The sequence below is a fragment of the Moschus berezovskii genome, chromosome 21 (assembly GCF_049115385.1).
Source record: "Moschus berezovskii isolate FMDL1 chromosome 21, NW_MosBer_1.0, whole genome shotgun sequence".
Lineage (NCBI taxonomy): Eukaryota > Metazoa > Chordata > Mammalia > Artiodactyla > Moschidae > Moschus > Moschus berezovskii.
This window is the reverse complement of record NC_142480.1, coordinates 9880271-9895538: the sequence shown is the minus strand read 5'-3', so window position 1 is coordinate 9895538 and position 15268 is coordinate 9880271.

The following is a 15268-nucleotide window of genomic DNA, read 5'->3' as shown; positions in this document are numbered from 1 at the left end:
GCGGGGGAAGAGAGCGCTGTCGTGGGGACCCCCCACTCTCACCCCTGGTCCCGCGCCCAGGGCTGCCCTCTCCCCCTCGGGAGCCGCCCTGAGTCCCGGCCACCCTCCTGCCTCCGCCTGGGTCTCATCCTTAGAGACGGTGCGGAGCCGCCTCTCCCCGCGGGTAAAGTTGATCTGCCGAATTCCTCTGTGCGCCTAGCCTTAGGGAGGGGGTTAGGGGCCTGGTGGGTCTTGTCCTCTCTGAGCCGAGGTGGGGGCAAAGGCTGGGACACCCCCCTCCCGGAGGCGCGAAATCCAAGGAGGAAGTGACACCTATCAGCCAGCCTGACGGTGGGGGCGCCCCATCCGGCCCCTCCCACTCCACCGTCCCGGAGCCTCCAAGCCAGGGATGTTCGCGCCCCAGGCTCGGGTGGGAGAACCCCAGGATACCGAGGGGACGCGATGGGGCTGAGTCACCAGGAATGTGAATCCCACCCATGATCAACTTCCCACAAACCCCAGGTCCAAGAATGTGCCTCTCCTCAGTCTCCCCCTGCGCCCCGCCCCGCAACGGACACTTCCTCCGACGCTTCTGCAAATCCCAGATCCGGGGACTCCCAACTCATTAACCTCTAAATCTTAATCTGCCTTTGCCTTTGTGCTCCCAGCACTTGCAGGCCATTGGACCGTCCTCCCCGCCAGCGCTGATCTTTGTCAGAGTAGTAATTAGAGGTTTGCACGATGGGTTCCGTTTCCTTTGAATGGGGATGAAAGCTACTCACGAAGGATACAACTTGCAGAACGCTTGTACCACGTGGACTCGAGTCTCCACAATTTAGGTGTGGCTGCGCCCATTCTGCAGATGAAGAGTTAGGTGGTTGTTGCTTAGTCCCTCAGTCGTCTCGGACCCTTTGCGACCCCATGGACTGCAGCAGGCCAGGCTTCCCTGTCCTTCGCTATCTCTGGGAGCTTGCTCAAACTCATGTCCACTGAGTTGGTGATGCCATCCTCTATCGTCCCCTTCTCCCACCTTCAATGTTTCCCAGCAACATGGTCTTTTCCAATGAGTCAGCTCTTCAAATCAGATGGCCACAGTATTGGAGCTTCAGCTTCAGCATCAGTCCTTCCAATGAATATTCAGGGTTGATTTCCTCTAGGATTAGGGCTTCCCTGGTGGCTGAGTCTGCCTGAAATGTGGGAGACCCCAGTTCGAGCCTTGGGTCAGGAAGATCCCCTGGAGAAGGAAATGGCAACCCACCCCAATATTCTTGCTTGGAAAATCCCATGGACGGAGAAGCCTGGTGGGCTACAGTCCACAGGGTCGCAAAGAGTCAGACACAACTGAGCGACTTAACTCACTCTTCCTTTAGGATTGACTGGTTGGATCTCCTTGCTGTCCAAGGAACTCTCAAGAGTCTTCTCCAGCACCACAGTTCAAAGGCATCAGTTCTTTGGCGCTCAGCCTTTTTTATTGTCCAGCTCTCACATCCGTACATGACTACTGGAAAAACCATAGCTTTGACTATACGGACCTTTATACGGACCTTTGTAGTCAAAGTGATGTCTCTGCTTTTTAATATGTTGTCTAGGTTGGTCATAGCTTTTCTTCCAAGGAGCAAGCGTCTTTTAATTTCATGGCTGTAGTCACCATCTGCAGTGATTTTGGAGCCCAAGAAAATAAAGTCTGTCACTGTTTTCATTGTATTCCCATCTATTTGCCATGAAGTGAGGGTAACTGTCCCAAATCTAAGGCTTCCCAGAGGGTCTTTTCCTCTTTTGGTTCCTTAGTGAGGCTGGTAGGCTCTCTATCAATGTTTGTTGAATAAACCGATTAAATTGTAAAGCAAGACCAGTGTGTGAGTGTGTGTGTTTTCCAAATGGAGGGCAAGGCAAATTGTTTTCCAAATGCCAAAGCTCAAGAGTTAAGGCTGGGTTAACTAGCCTGAGTTAAATGCCCGAGTGTCAGCCACACCTCCTACTCAGAACCCATTTACTAGGTTGTAATTATTCACAGGGTCAGAGGAGATACATACAAAGGGCCTCTTTCATCCTTGCCCTTTGATTGTTCTCGATGTCCGATTGTGTTTCCTATTATCACCGTGACTCCTTGGGGTGCTACCACAGGCTTTGGGGTTACAGCAGTCTAGCTGAAGGTACAGACGGTGTTCAACATTTATTACAATCCTGGGTATCTGGATAATGTGCTTTGCTTTTCCCAATGTATCTCCTCGTTAAATCTCTGCGAGGATCCTCTCAGTAAGTTACGAAAAGTATAATGAGTTCTCTCCTGATGGAAAGAGGTCAGGTGATTTGCACCAGGAGGATGAAGACAGCTCTGACAATGCTCCTGAAAGGTTGAGGCTGAGAGATGGTTTGCTGCACTAGGGAGCCAAAAGCCCAGGCTCTGGTGCCAAACTGCCCAAGTTTGCAACTTTCAGCTCATTACTCAACCTTGGTTTCCTTTTCTGTTAAATGGGTCTAATAATAGCAAGCTCTCTTGAATGGTTTTGTGCCTGGTATTGTGAGCACCCAGCTCACGTGAACTGTTCTGGGGGCCGTAGGCTCAGGATGGTTCCTGGCAGACAGCTATTCAGTCTTTTTGTTTGTTTGTTTGTATTCTGAGCCACATAGCTTGTGGGATCTTAGTTCCTGAAAGGGATTGAACCCGGGCCGCCAGCAGTGGAAGTGCAGAACCTTCATCACTGGACTGCCAGGGAATTCCCTATTCAGTCTTTCATCAGACATTTGCTGAGCACGACAACCTTCTAGTCCCTGGGAATATGGAGAAGGAGGAGTCAAGGACGGTCACCCAGAAGGAGGTAACAGGGCAGGGATTCTGTGTCCAAGGGGCTGTTGCCTGAACAGGGTAGTGTGATATAGAGACAGACTGTCCCTCTCACTACAGAGCACCAGCCAAAGCTGAGAAACCCAAATCCCAGGCCCAGTTCTGCTGCTTGACTGAGGGAACCTTAGCAAGTAACCTTGTAGCACCTTATTTTCCCATCTGTTCAATGGGGATAGCAATAATATTTCATAGGCAAGAACATATGAGATTAAAATATTTTATAAACTGCAAAATACCATGCAGATGTTACTAGGTTTATCATCATTATTAGCTTTTGCTTTACAGGGTTTTGTACTTTTCTCCTGTTGCTTTCTTTAAGCTTGACATAAAAATGGGACCCTCCTTTTTGTTCATTCTCTGGCAAACTTAGGCCACTCCAAACAGTGCATATGAAGGGGAAAATGTTGAGTAAGCAACGTGGGAGAACGGGGGAGTTTGCAAGTAGGAAGAATATAAAAACTTCAACTCGTTTGTCTTTTCAGCATTACTCACTGCTACAGAAAAGAGTGAAGCTTATCTGGAAAGAAAATTCTGGCAAAGTCGACGGGAGAGCCCCTGTGCCGTCTCTGGAGTTGAGTACAGGAAGCCCCACCCTAGGCCTGCCTTTTAGAAGTGGCCCAGAGAGGGAACCACATGGAGGCCCTAAAATGATGCCTTCTGGAAATTCTGACTCATTTGGCGGTGGGGGTTATTTATGCAACGTCCAAAAGGTCTCCCAAGGAGTGAAATATTGACTGTTCTTCCGCCGTGTCTCTTCCCTGTGGCCAGCATCTCCACCACTGTGCACCCAGAAGCAGGGGCCAATTTCAAAAGCCTGGAGAAGTTATTCAGGTTTGTTTCACATTGGTCTCCGCTCGCTAACTGCAACAGCGATCCTGTGCAAGTCTTATTTCATGTGATTCTTAGCTGTTTGTGTGGTCAGTCTCTACAGAAAGAGTACAACAAAAGCTGGAATGAGCCTTCTAGCTAATCCAAACCCTTGTGTGTGAGTGGGTAAACTGAAGCAAGAGGACAGGAAGGACAGACCCTACCTATACAGTCCCAAGCATGGTAACTGGTGTTCTGGAAATTTATGTTCCCTTTGGTCTGGAGAATTCCGTGGACTGTATAGGTCATGAGGTCTCAAAAAGTCGGACACCACTGAGCGCCGTTCATCTTTCACTTCCACCTCGTTTCAGCTCTAGGCTGGGGGATCCATCCCTTTCCACCCCTCCGCCTCAGTGATGACTCACATTAGAGCTGCTGGCTAAGCACAGATGGAAAGCTTGCACTGGGGTAGCCATTGCTGGGGCCCCTCACCAGAGATGTGCCCATCTGGGCATGGAAAGCTGGTTCTCATCCTGGCTCCACTCGCAGCTGCTTCTTTGTTTCCTCCTTTGCCGCTCCTCCAAGTGTGAGTCTGTCTTTTCCCCCTCTGGCCCTACCGTGTGCTGGTACGGTGAGCAGATCCACCAGCCCAGTTTGTTCATCTCTCCACGTAGTCTGCCTTCCCATAGGCAGCTGCTACCCCATAACCGGGTAAGCTCAGATACTGAAGTAATTCCTTCCAGATGCTCGAATTGTGGTGCTTTTATAAAAGTGAAATACAGTGTATGTCGGAAGCAAGGACTGGATTCTGGGATGACTGAGTTCTAGCCCTTGTAAATGCTGCTCGGTAGCTGTGTAACTTTGGGTCATTTCTGAGTCTCCGACTCTGTGAAATGGGAGAACTGGAAAAGATCATCTCTAAGTTACTCCTCCCAATTTAAAAAATGATGTGAATCTTTTTTTTTTCTTTTCAAATTTAATTGATTTATTTATTTGGCTGTGTTGGGTCTTAGTGGCGGCATGAGGGATCTTTGGTTGCGGCACACAGATTCTCGAGTTGTGGCAAGCGGACTCTGGGGCTTGGCGCTCAGCAGTTGCAGCGTGTGGACTCAGCTGCTCCCCAGCATGTGGTATGTTCCCCGCCCAGAGGTCAAACCCACATGTCCTGCAGTGCAAGTGGATTCTCAACCACTGGACCACCAGGGAAGTCCCCAAATATGCATCTTGATTGTACTGGATAATAATGCCAAGAGCATGGCTATTAAACACTACTATTATCTTACACTAAAGCATAAGTAATTACAGAAGCAAACATGTTAAGGTAAAATTGACAAACTTTATTCTTAACAAAATAAAATCCTTCTGAAAGAGCCTGGCCATATTTCTCTCATCAGTAGGCAAGCCAATCTACTCTCCCTGCTTTTGCTTAAGGAACACCTTAAGTGGTTTTATTTTTTTTACAATTACCTGAGGTAATTGTGGATTATGCAGTTGTAACAGATTATACAGAGAAAGTCCTCCACACCTTTTACCGAGTTTCCTGCAATGGCAACACCTTCCAAACTAGCTAATACAATCTCACAACTAGGATGCTGACCCTGACATCAAGTCGCAGAGCATCTCCATGACCACAAGGATCATTCACGCTGCTCCTGCCTCCTGCACTCACCCCTCTTTCACCCCTGGCAACCATTAACCTGTCCTCATTTCTACAGTTCTGCCATTTCAGGGATGCTATACAAATGGAATCACAAAGTGTGCCCTCTTTGGGGACTGGCTATTTTCACTCAGTGTAATTCACTGGAGGTTCATCCAGGTTGTTGCTGTATTAAGAATCCACATCTCTTTATTGCTGAGTCTTATTCCATAGTATAAACGGACCACAGCTCATCTAACCATTTACCCGTTGAAGGGCATCAAGGTGGCCTCTAGTTTGAGGCTATTTTGAATAAAGCAGCTATGAACATTTAGTACAGCTTTTCACGTCAGTGTAAGTCTTCACACTTTTAAGTGTTAACTGGTACGGTGCCAGTACACAGTGCCACACCACCGATGTTTGTCCCACTTATTTACAGCGATGAACACACTCCAGAGATGTTGAAGTGTCTGGTAATTGCCCAGGACCAGGCTGTGAGTTGCGGAAATTCAACAAAAGCAAACTGCATGGTTCCTAACCTTAGGAATTTGCAACCTATCGTGGAAGCAACATTAAAACCAAAACATTGAAGTCACATTGAAATAACAAGACAGCACTGCACATGATCAGAAGCTAGATGGCAGGGTTCAGAACTGACTCTTAGAAGAATCCAGAAACGGGAGGGAAGAGTGAAGGCTCGTGTGTTTGGGCCAGAGCGTTGTGGATAAGGTGAGATGTGAGTTACATCTTGAATGATGGAGGACAGTAACAATATTTAGCATTTATTAAGGGATTACTACGTGCCAAGCACTGTCCTAAATCTTTATACTTAATATTAACTATTTAGTCCTCATCAAGGCAGCTATTATTATCTAATTTTACAAATGAGGGAACACATCTATCATGAGGCTGCCCTGGACTACACCCCAGGTACTGTTCTGAATAACCACTCTTATGGTTCAGCTCATGACTCATGGATAACCACTGCCCCTACTGTCTGCCTGGTAGCAATGGTGGAGGGCCATTTTCTGGTCATGATTGAATTCCAATCTGTTTCTTAGGTTATATTTTTACCCAGAGCCACACTGAACCCCAAATGTTACAGCTCTGGCCCCATTAATGTGATGAGTTCCTTCTGGGTCCACGTTATTGATGAGAAATTACTTTGTAAAGAATAGCACCAGTCTCTGTAACAGAAGAGAAACCCTGTGCACAGTTCACGTGCTACAAGAGGGAGAGAACCAGCCTGGAGGTCTGCTGTGTGTGTGTGTGTGTGTGTGTGTCAGTGTGCAAACAGCAGGGCCAAACCCTCCAGTCACATTGCTTACCTGCAGTGAGAAAAACATCAGAGCTTCAGCTTCGTACGTACCGGGAAACTCGCAGGGCTGGCTGAGATCATTTCTGATAATGACTGTGGTTTTGTGTTCTCCGAACTGCTCTGTACCAGGGAAGTCGCAGCCACGCTCAGCTATTTCCTTGGTTGCTGAACAGGTGGGATGTGTGATTACTCTTTGTAAACAGACTTGACTGCTGCTCAGCCTTCCAGCTTCATTGTTTTGGCCTAAAAGATGGCAGCACAGCCCTAGGAACCTGGTTTCTTTGTTCAGTTTTGTTTTGAAACCTAAATGCAGCCTTGAGAATGTCAGTGTTGCCAACCCAGGGGTGGTCGGGGGAGGGAGGGAGAAGGAGCCCTGGGGAGGGGGAGGCGTGGCAGAGGGGCAAGCTCATGGAAGGAAATCTCCTGTCGCGGTGCCTCTGGGGCTCAGCATCCCCTGGCTGGCTGGTCCAGGGTGGGCCAGTTCCCCTCCCCTGTCTCCACATCTAGAAAACGCTTCATGTCCCAACTCCCCTGTAGGAGCTGTCCTCAGGATTGCTGAGAATAAGGGCCATGGGAATGTGTTACAAACTTGAGGTTCTGTGCAAGTGTGTGCTATCATGGGAAACGCAATCCTCCCATGACTAGCCTTGCCAATCAGAGCTCACGACTGAGACCGACTCAGGAAGAGGCTGTGGGTAAGGAAGAATCTCCACTAAGGAGGAAGAGAGAACTTTTCTTGTTTTCGCTCCCTGGAGACAGGGTTTTGAATTCTGCTGCAGTGTTCCCTCCTTGCTTTGGGCAGGCTTGGCTGTCCTGAACATGTGATAATATTAGAGGTGCAATGTAACAGGCAGCATGCCCAGGAAGCGGGGGTGGTGGCGGCGGGGGGGAGCCTGCACCTGACTCAGGGCAGCCAGGCATTTGTGCATTTGCGCCCCTCCCCCATCAGCACCACGCAAGCGGGCTGGGCTCCACTGGGGGAAGTCCACATCTGGGGCACAACTGGCCCTTCTCCTGGACTGACAGAGGCTTGGGTCAAACATGTCCACACGCCTGTAAGAAACCTGTTGCTCTTGAGGACTTTCCCAGCCGCGAGGGTCATTTCACCACAGAAGCCTCTTTCCATCATATGTTAGAATCCTGATGTGAACTGGTCCCAGACACACGCCGAACAAACGCTTTTCAAACCGACCACCTCAAGTTCTTGCTCTGCGTGAGGCCCAGCACCCGGCCTACAATCTTAAAAGAACTTTAATACTCAATTTTTTTTAATGCTGTCGAGATGGTCTGCAGGGAAAAACAGCAAGGGTCGCCAAATGCACCTCCTGGCTCTATAAAAGCTGGACTCAGCGGACAGAAGCAGCCCCCGTAAACGGGCGGGAGAGAGAGCAGCGCACAGCCTGTGTCCTTGGGTGTTTGCAGGTCCTGCTGGCGCAGCGCCAGTGGCATTAGTTCACCGGCTGCAGCAATCAAGGCTGTCTCATCAGCCAAGCTGAAATATGTGTCACTGGTGAATCTGGGCAAAGGCCGAGACCCTGTCTGCTCACTTTACAGTCTCAAAGAAGGCCTGACACACAGGTGCAGAGACACAAATAGCAGCCAGAAGACTCTAGAAATTCACTGGCCCGGCTCCTTCGTGTTCCAGAGACTCAGAGGTTCGGGAGCTGCCCAAGGTCAGGGAACACAAGCCCTCCCCACCCCCCACCCCCCATGGCTCAGCGCACAGCCACGCTTACCTCCATTGCCAAACCCAGGGGACACTTGGGTTCTTACCTGGCCTCTCTTGTCACTTCTGACTGCCCCATGGGGCCTCTCTCCTGGAAGGAAGCTTGTTTTGCCTCTGGCCTCTTTTCTAGTCTTCAGGCTATCCTTCCCTAACAGCATCCATCTCCCAGCTTGCGTCGCTGGCTTTTCCCATTTTCTTGCTCTGTCCAAATCTTTTTCTTTTTAATATCTCATTTTGCCTGCGCTGAGCCCTAGTTGCAGCACTCAAGATCCTGATCTTTGTTGTGGCATGCAAGACTCTTTAGTTGCAGAGTGTGAACTCTCAGCTGCAGTGTGTAAGATCTAGCTCCCCAGGGATTGAACCTGGACCCCCTGCATCGGGAGCGTGGAGTCTCGTAGTCACTGGACCACCAGGGAAGTCCCCAAATGTCTTTGATTATCAGGTACAGACCTTCCGGGGCAATCATCTGAGTAATACCCCCCGATATTTCAGATATAGCCTAACGACTTAGAGAGATGCCCCTCAGATTCCTCAGACTCAGAATGTCTGCAAGTAATTTGTGTCTCACTCCTCCAATCCTTCCTGTGTTCCTCGTATTCCCTAGCCAGGAGGCGCTCCAGGGCTAAGGTAGAAACTGGGGGTAAGCCTGAGTCCCGCCTCTTCTTCCCAGCCCCCTCCCCACATCCAGCCAGTCACCAGATGACATCAACCCAGCCTTCAAAGTGTGGAATGTGGCTTGCACGGGTGACCTTCACTCACGGCACACAAGCAGAGCCCAGGAACCGCTCCAGCTTCCAATGGTCTCCTGACCAGACTCCCTCGGTCAGTCTGGGCCACCTCCAGTTCATCAACATTCCTACCAGGCTCATTGCTCAAGAACTCTGCAGCGGACATCCTTGCTGCGACCTTCTCTCATCCCAAGGACAAAATCCTAAGCCCCAGCTACACTCACTCGCCGGCACCCCTACTAGAGAAGCACCCTGGCACCCGCCTGGGCCTTTGCCTCGCCGTTTCCTCTCCCTGGGATGTCCTTCCCTTTTAAACAGCAGCTTTCTACCCTTGGTCAACAGGCAGTTCAAACACCATCCCCTCTAACTTTCTCTGAGGCCCTGCTGTGCTGGGCCGGGCAGCCCCACCCCTGCCTGCACTCAGAGACAACCTTGCTGTAAGGCTGAGGTCCCGGGGAGTGGGCGTGTCCTACTCCATTCTGCTACTTACCCGAGCTCTGCGGTTGAATGGTTCCCTCCTACGGCATCTGCGGTCAGTACTGTCTCATGTGATTTGGGGTCTGAGATGCTGTCCCGTGTTGTTTACCATGTCCCAGGTTCTCCATTCAAGAAGTATGCACTGTGCACATAGGAGGACCAGGGTGGGAAAGAGTTCCACTGGACTAGAAGCTGAAGGTCTGTTGGGGTGGGAGGGGCATAAAATTAAACTGTGATACATACAAAACCCCTGAAGGGCTGTGGTCTCCAGAAGTAGAGAAATAGGGCTGGGTGGTAGGACAGCGAAGTGGTTCTGTCCTTTGATGCCTCTAATGGTGTATCCAGCGTTTGTGGAACTGCTTTATGGATGGCTGGCTAGCTGAGCTCTTAAGCCCAGCGTGTGATTTGCAGTTTAGAAAAATCCAACTTTATGCCAATATAACTCAATACCTCACCACCTAATTTAACACATTAGGTAATTTTAAGGTGCCCATCCTGGACTAATATGAGATATATAACAGGAATAGAATAACACTGTTTTCCTGGCATTAATGAGCGAAGAAAGTATGCCTCTGAAATTTATTTTTTAACATAACCGACTTAGGCCATGTCTTCCCTGGTGGCTCAAATGGTAAAGCATCTGCCTGCAATGCAGGAGACCCGGGTTCGATCCCTGGGTCAGCAAGATACCCTGGAGAAGGAAATGGCAACCCACTCCAGTACCCTTGCCTGGAAAAATCCCACGGATGGAGGAGCCTGGTGGGCTACAGTCCATGGGGTCGCAAAGATTCGGACACGACTGAGCAACTTAGACCATGAGTCTGCATACTTTTTGTTGGCAATCTAACATACACTATGTTTCCTTGACTTCTTAACCAAAGCACATGGAATACCATTTTCTTGACTGGGTGACTTGGAATTACTACCCAGGGGCTCTAACACTCAAGGAATTGTGACACGTGAGAACCATGAACCTCCGCTTACCCAATGCTCCCAGAATGCAGCTGTCCAAAAAGAGAAAAAATCCCCACATATCTGCTTCTCAGTTTTTAAAATCTCCTGTCATGGGTTCTTCCTGCGTTTAGTGTTAACCTTTTAAATTTACTTCTAATCAATTGTGGCTGTAATATTAGAAAACTAAGCAAGTAAACTGTTCCCTAAAATAAACACAGTTCTTGGAAGGAAACCAACAGCCTCTTCCCAGAATCTGGCAGCTCCCATACTCCTGTGCCCTGACAGGGACAGCACTTAACTGGCTTTTGCTGCCCTGCTTCCTAAGGAAGATAGACTAGTGCCCCCTACCTGCCTTGCAGGGTAAGGCCGAGACTCATTATGAAATGCTCCAAGTTGCTCAAAGAATAGAATGGTTTTGAAAGTTGATGAGTTATTTTTCAACAAGCAAAAATCCCTTCAAGGAGGAGGACAGTACTGGCCCTGACCCCTGCAGTACGGGTGAACCCCCCGAGCCGCAGCTGCGCAGTAGGAAGAGATGAACAGGCAACAGCTCCCCCACTGGCCTGATATACAGGCTGGGTTACAGCAAGTGCAGATCTGGATGTCTGGAGAGGGAAGAAGGCTTGGAAATACGTCACCTTCTCCTCAGGGCTTTTTTTTTTTTTTAACAGTTTTTATTGACTTTTTGGCTCTGCTGGGTTTTTGGTGTTTCTGGTGCTTTTCTCTAGTTGTGGAGGCGGGGGCGCTACTCTCCAGTTGGGGTGCTTGGGCTTCTCTTTGCGGTGGCTTCTCTTGTCTTGGGGCACGGGCTCTAGGGTGCTCAGGCTTCAGTAGTTGGTGGTGCAAGGCTTTAGCTGCTCTGAGCCTTGTGGGATCTTCCCAGATGAGGGATGGTGCCCCTGTCTCCTGCATTGGCAGGCAGGTTCTTTATCACTGAGCCACCAGGGAAGCTCTCCTCAAAGCTTTAATACAAAATTATCTCGGTGACCCAATTTTTTAAGTGCAGCCTATGCAAATACTCCCCCCTTATTATATTATTTTTCTACAGAGTGTAACTGGTTAATAATACAGTCTTTTTATTAAAGTTCCAAAACTCTGGCTCACAGAAATTTGTTATCAAATTAATTCTATCTCAGTAGGTTACACTTTCAAAAACTGTCAAGCTTAGAATTCGCAAGTAGCTAATTTTTCTGGCCAGAAGAGTAGAAAAAAATATTATTTAAAATCCTCATTATTTTTCCTGCAAAAGGAAAATAAACAGTTAATGTCATCCCACTTCCAACCCACTCTCCTACTCCGAGAAACAAGGATCCTTTGCGAGCTACTCTGGTGAAGGAGGCTAGCACTATGGATTCCCAGGAGAGCAAGATTTAATTGTGAAGCATGGAATTATTAAGGCCCAAAGGTTGAAGTATGAAGTGAAATTCTGACTCAACATAAAGAGTACGAATGGCCTTGGTAATACATCTTAGTCATCATTCAAAGGAAAACAATAAAATTTTCTCAGTGTTCGTCTGGCTGTGAGCTCAGAGATTATCAGAGGGAGACACAGACTCCTGCCAACAGATAAATCATCCTAACACATGACACACAACAGGCCTGGGTCCTTGCTGTTGAAATTCTGTGGTCTAGGCACCTTCTCAGAAGTCTCTGGAATGTAGCAACAGTTTGAGTTATGGAATCTACCTGTTGGTAAAGAAAGAAACATAACACAAAACATTAAAAATGTTTCACTAAACAGCTAAGCAGAATTCTTTTATCACCTTGACTCAAGTCTTAGCATGCTTTATGATTAACTTTTAATTTTTAATATGACCTTATAGGAGATATCATTTGGGTTCTTTCCCTCGAAATGAAATAAGGTTCTCAATAGAAAAAAGTCCAGCAGATGTCTGATTTTAAAGGCCTATGTGTAGCCAGGGAGTTCAGTCCTCACTGAGAGAGGAGCATGGGGATAAAAGGGAACATAACTTTCAGAAGTGAAAAACTATGGGTTATTTTTTTAATCAGAGTTTTGTGCTGAAATTGTCATTTTAGTTTCAAAAAGCATAAAAATCACATGTGTGTCCAATACATACTCATATCCTGGAGATAATTCAGGAGTATTTAATTTTCTGTCAGACTTACTGAATTTGCTACAATTCTGAATTTAAAAAAAATTTTTAAATGCTTGTGAAGGTAAAACAAAACAAACTTTGGAACCCGAAGTGCTCACGCTTGTCAAAAGGATGTCACTAACAAGGAGTGAGAAGAGAAGTTAGGAGCCCGAACGCCCGAGAACAGTCATCCTGGGTCTAAGGCGAGGAACTCCTGACACAAAACCTGTTTGTCGTGCTGCGCACGCACAACAGCATTTTGGGGTAAATGTCTAATAGCAGAGGAACAGAATGCAAAGAAATTCACTAAAACTCTCCAGTCCTTATATCAAGACCCCACCTTGTGGCAGAAAGCGAAGAAGAACTAAAGAGCCTCTTGATGAAAGTGAGAGTGGAAACGTTGGCTTAAAGCTCAGACATTCAGTTTTAAGCCAGCTCTTTTACTCGCGTTCATGTTATTATGACTAGATAAATGCTGCTGTCATGTAGGGCCATGTAGTAGGCCACGATTTCCCCTTGCACAATCGGTGTGTTTTCTCTGGGGCTAATAACGATCTTGTTGGAGGCCCAGAGTGCTGCAGTCCAAGGGATCACAAAGGGTTGGACCCGACTGGGCAACTGAACAACAGCATGAAATACTGATCTAGCCAGTCATGAGACGGCTGAGTGAGCCAGTAGTGGGAGGAGATGCCACATGAGGAGGAAGTCAAACCCTCACCTTTCCTGGTGGGAGGGCAGCAGACACGTGAACATTAAAAGTTAAGAAAGTAGCTAAGCCGACAAGTTCTTTATACAGGGGTAAGCACCCAGGAAAAGTGACTAAGAGGTGAAAGTTATCACCTAATGAAAAAGCCGATAAAACCTACTTGTCCTTTAATCTATGCGCATAACTAGATTCGATTAAAATAAAACATGAACTAAAAATGAAACAACAACAAAGCCCAACATTCAGAAAACTAAGATCACGGCATCCAGTCCCTTCACTTTACGGCAAATAGATGGGAAAACAGTGACACACTTTATTTTGGGGGGCTCCAAAATCACTGCAGCCATGAAATTAAGACGCTTACTCCTTGGAAGGAAAGTCATGACCAACCTAGGCAGCCTATTAAAAAGCAGAGACATTACTTTGCCGACAAAGGTCCATCTAGTCAAGGCTATGGTTTTCCCAGTAGTCACGTATGGATGTGAGAGTTGGACTATAAAGAAAGCTGAGCGCCGAAGAATTGATGCTTTTGAACTGTGGTGTTGGAGAAGACTCTTGAGAGTCCCTTGGACTACAAGGAGATCCAACTAGTCCATCGATCGGTCCTGAATATTCATTGTAAGGACTGATGATGAAGCTGAAACTCCAATACTTTGGCCACCTGATGTGAACAACTGATTCATTTGAAAAGACCTTGATGCTGGGAAAGACTGAAGGCGTGAGAAGGGGATGACAGAGGATAAGATGGTTGGATGGCATCACCGACTCAATGGACATGAGTTTGAGTAAACTTTGGGAGTTGGTGATGGACAGTACATGGGGTCGCAAGGAGTCAGACACAACTGAGCAACTGAATTGAACTTTGCAAATGTCATAAACATATTTTTCACAAATCAAGGAAGGGGGACGATGTGAGGGGCGGGAAATTCCAGGGACAATCTCGATAAGCTCGTACGAGATGCTCAGAACTGAAAGCCAGACCCCACACTCTACATCCCAAATCCCAGAACAGAATCAGGTTCTGCTGTGACACTCAGGCTTTCATAGAAGCTTCTTCAAGGATCCATTTTCACTTGAATCTCCCAGTTTCCTTTAGACTGAACTAACTCAATTTACAGCATTTTTCTTCATTTTACCCAGATGAGGAGAGCAGGACCTCTGCAGCAGAGCAGTGGGGCCCTGAACAAAGCCTCCTTTCTTGCCTCTAAGCTGAGCCCACATGATATGAGAAACTGCGATTAGCAAAACCGAGGCCACTCCCACGGCCAGAGAAGTATTTATAAACCCAGCTGTCTTGTCAGATAGAGGTAGTAAAGGTTGCAAAGGCATTTTTATCTTTGCCTTTCAGTTCAGTTCAGTTCAGTTACGAGTGAGCAAAACTCCTGTCAGGAGGCTGGGCACTGCTGCACATTTTCTTACACATTATTTTTAGGGAATCAAGTTAATTCCAGGATTTCAGAGATGCTCTGCTGCTGCTGCTGCTGCTAAGTCACTTCAGTCGTGTCCGACTCTGTGTGACCCCATGACAGAAGCCCACCAGGCTCCCCCGTCCCTGGGATTCTCCAGGCAAGAACACTGGAGTGGGTTGCCATTTCCTTCTCCAATGTGTGAAAGTGAAAAGTGAAAGTGAAGTCGCTCAGTCGTGTCTGACCCTTAGCGACCCCACGGACTGCAGCCTACCAGGCTCCTCCATCCATGGGATTTTCCAGGCAATAGTACTGGAGTGGCTTGCCATTGCCTTCTCCGCAGAGATGCTCTAAAACGACTCAATAGCTAAGGTCATCACGGAGAAAGGGCTCGAGTTCCAGCTCAGGTCTACGGAAATCTGGGTCTCGAATGCTATTCTAGTTCAGGAATGTCTGGGGGCCCCACCAATCCTGCAACACAAGCAGCCACTTTTCTCTTAAAATGACACTTACAGACTGCTCTGGCCAGCTCGGACCTACTGGATGTTTCTGGGTCACGTGTCCTATACAAAATAACCACACCCTGTCAG